General features: G+C 37.4%; 1 pseudogene across 1 annotated transcript; it reads left to right on the top strand.

Moving 5' to 3' along the window:
- The first annotated feature begins 258 nt into the window (after nucleotides 1–258).
- Nucleotides 259–3,668, top strand: LOC148852490 (uncharacterized; annotated as a pseudogene). The gene is made up of 2 exons (XR_016098949.1): nucleotides 259–1,018; nucleotides 3,232–3,668. The product of XR_016098949.1 is annotated as an uncharacterized LOC148852490 (transcript).
- Nucleotides 3,669–3,945: the final 277 nt, after the last annotated feature.

Below are 3,945 nucleotides of genomic sequence, written 5' to 3' on the forward strand. Positions count from 1 at the left end.
CTACCAACTTGGTCTAATAACATACATTTCACTAACCACCATAAAAGTGGGATATAGAGGGTTGAAACGTATTTCCTTGGCAGGTGATCGAAACTCGTTGTACTCTACCTTGGTTGGAGAGATCTATAATGCAAATAAAAAAAAAAAAGAAAAAAAAAAAGAAAGAAAAAGCCCATAATGAACCCACCCACCTCCGCCACTCCGCCAAATTAGATCGATCATTCACTCAAGGTCAGAAGAACTGTTCAGTATTGGACGGTCCGGTCCGGTTTGTCAAATTTCCATGAGTAATCTCCTGCCAATAAAATATGTTTCATGTGATCTCCTCTGGTCCCAATCACATGTTCTGTGTGGTGTTAGATGATTTTGGAAGGGTGTTGAGACGGAAACACCAACCCTATTGGAACCAGCAATAGATTAGAGAAGTCGAAGTCTTCTACGGAGTATGGAGTATTAGATCAATTTTGGGAATATTTCCGTACTTATGAGTTGGATTTCACGGGGAATGGTTCGAACGGGCCTAGCACTGACTGAATCCGAGCTCGGACTATTATGCACTGCAAACAGACAGTGGTCAAGCGGACAAATCCCTCCACAAAAGCTACTTTTAGGGTCTTTTGGGAGTTGGAGTTGTAGAGCGCGCTAGATATCAATTTGTCTGTGTCTGGGAGTCTGCAAAGGACACAGACAGATGGATTTGGAATCAGTAAAGAGGATGTTGGAGCGAGGAGACAACAAGAGCGGGAATGCTTCACTGGATTCTCTGCCTCCCAAATTCTTCGACCAATTCATCGTTTAAGGCCTCAAAGTTGATGATCTCAGTTAACAATTTTGATTTTGGGGTTCTCGGTTTTCGTTTTCTTGTTGGATTAAGAACTCTGGCAATTTCCTGCATGGTGGAGCGACAGCATCGCTAATTGATTTGGTGGGCTCGGCGATAATCTCTAGCGTTGGATATGTAATCACGGGTGTCTCGTTAGAGATCAATGTTTCTTACCTGGATGCTGCGTTTCCTGACGTGGGTACCCACTGACCTATTTCCTTGGTTTGATTAACCCCCTTTAATCATCAAGAAATTTCAGTTTGATGGCAATACAAATTTTCAAAAACAAGTCATTGATCCCCAATTAAAATTTGATACTTATTGTTGAAGAATGTTCAGTTCTGATTTATCCAAAAAAAAAAAGAATGTTCAGTTCTGGCAAGGGTGGGGATGATTAATAATTTCTACTAGTAGCTTTTGGATTAGACTTCAGGCTACTCTGTATTTAAAATCGTGGTTAAAGAATAAAAGAACCTTTTGAGCTTGTAGAATCCAGATTCCAGAGTATTGATTTTTGGTTACAGGTTTGGGGCCAGTTGAAACAGTGCAGATTGGATTGCAGTGGAACTGTTTTGTTCCTGAACATGAGACACTACGTGAAAGCAAGATTGTTTGGGTGTAGTATTTAGGCCATTCCTTATGTTAATTCTAATAGTTGCAAAGTTGATTGTCACTGAAGGAAGAGGAAAGGGGAAAGATGTTTGTATCATTTCTGTAAATTGTTTAATCAAGGGAGATATTGGAAGGATGAAAAGTATTTGTTTGAACAAATTCAGTAGAACAAGATGTGTCTGGACTAAATGGGTCGTTTATTTCCTTCTTGTTCATGCATAGGCTTCTTATGGGATAAAATTCATGGAAGCATTGTGAAAACCTGAACCAAAGCCTGAGCATCGATTACTTTGTTAAACAAGCTTGGCACCATCTTCAAGTGTTTCCTTACTTCCATGGCCATATACTGAACAAAATGGCCACTCTCAGACTCAAATGCTGTCTTGGATAGACCAAGATTTTTTTTATATATAAAAAATGATAAAAAGATAAGAAAAAAAAAACACAAATTTCAAAATAACATCGTTTCTAACTAGGCTGCCTAGTCAGTAGTCAACTTAGTTGATGCTTAGTCATCCTTGGCAGCTGCGTCATTGTTATCCAACCAATAGTGCAGTCAGTTGGTCCTTTAGAATTTAGACTATTCAGTCGACTAGTGGATGCTTTTATTAGCATTGCATTATGTATTAATACTGATTATGAGGACGGACCAGACATTTCCATTTGAATCATAATTGTGACCCATATCTTGTTGCTCTGTGTCTGAGTCTGTATTTCAAATCTCACCATCAAGAGCATCTTTTGTGCTCTTGGTGGTTGCAGAGCTAGATTCCATTTATAATGAAGCTTTTTGAAATTAAAGGAAGTTGCATAAATCATTTCAGTATGTTATGATATGCTGCTTCCTCCATTCTAAGAATAATTATCTAGAATTCTTTTTTTACCCCATTTTAAGGATACTATTATATGGGTGGAATGAATTGGTAAAATGAGTCTGATCAAGTAAAATCTTCTTTTCTTTTTCTTCCCTCATCTCTAACTGCAGAGCATGATCTTACAGTATGCCCATATATATGCACATCATAGCCCTTTTATGTAGAGACATTTATTCCCTGTTGACAAGCCTTTTATCATGTCTGTGACCTCTTATTGAGGTGAAGAGTTCCTCACATTTGATGTTGCAAGTTGTGCTGCTGGCAAGCTGAAATGCCCATTAACTGGATCAATGCTGGAAAATGACTTGGTTCCTTGTTCCTATTCTTGAAATGGTTCAATAGATAATTAGCACCTAAGTTTGTGATGATTTTCCTATATTATACTATTAAAAATGGTTTTTCCTATATTATCCTATGATGACCTAAATTTATTTTATTAATTAATTTTCTAAGCTGTTTTTGTGGAATTTTATATATATATATATACCTCCCCCAAACTAGATGCAGGTGGGATTCGACCCAATGTCTCTGCTACAACCAGCAGAAGACCTTACCAACTAGCCAGTTGGCACTTGGCAGCTTGCTTGTTTATGATTGTTATTTGTTAATAATGATTAGTCAGGTGGTTTAATAAATTGGGATTGGAACTCATAGACATAAGTTTTTTGTTAATTGTATCTATTGGTTGGCAATTTTCTTCTGGGTGATATTGTTGATTGAGCCACTGAGAAGTACTGGTTCAGGTTTTCATTAGTAGACTTTGTGTGTTCTCCTTCCCCTGGTAGTCAGATGGCTGAGGTTCATCTGCAAGTTGAGTGTTTTTATTTTGGAAATCTCTTTGTCTGGACTTCTTTGGATTAAAATTGAAATATACTAACTTGGGCATGTGGTATGCATTCTTTCCTGTGGTGATTGATTCAGGAAGAGATTGAGATAGAGAGCAAAGCTTTACGTATTGGAAGGACAATTGGAGTTGTCGGCGTGGAGCTGAGGAAGAAGAAAACCAGGAAGATTGTTGCCCAGGGGCGTCATACAAAGTACCTTGCCATCTCTAGTAAAATGTAAAGGATCTGCTATTCTTTCCCTTCAGGTGGACTTCACTTAAGGTGTGTGTTGGGGGGGGAGGGGGGGGGAGGAGGAAGTCAACCATAAGAGTTTAGGGGCACTAGTTCTCATAAACCCAAATGATTTTATTTTATAGTATGGAGAAAATTCATTAATAAAAAGTGTACAATAGCCAGATGGGGTGATGGGTCAGCACCCGATATCGAAAAGATATGTATGAAAATGAACTAGATCATAATGAGAAAAGTACTTCATACATCAATCAGATTGAACTATCAAAAGACATTTCTAAATTATCTAAAAATCCCAAACTAAAAGAAGATATATCCTTTTTTTTTATCAATTAAAAGAAGAAGATATATCCTGCCTAGAAAAATCTGGTAGAAGTAGAACCCAATCCACAATCATATTCCCGATATTAACACAATTCTTTTGATGCTTTTTACATCTGTTTTTTTTTTTTTTTTTTTTTTTTTTGGAAAAGGCAAAGTATATGTTCATTAAACAAAAGATCTGTACATGAGATACCCTATATTACCAGTATGTACCCTTAGCCCACCAACTTATAAA

This window comes from Nelumbo lutea, chromosome 5 (assembly GCF_056320005.1).
Source record: "Nelumbo lutea isolate HS-2025 chromosome 5, American lotus-T2T, whole genome shotgun sequence".
Lineage (NCBI taxonomy): Eukaryota > Viridiplantae > Streptophyta > Magnoliopsida > Proteales > Nelumbonaceae > Nelumbo > Nelumbo lutea.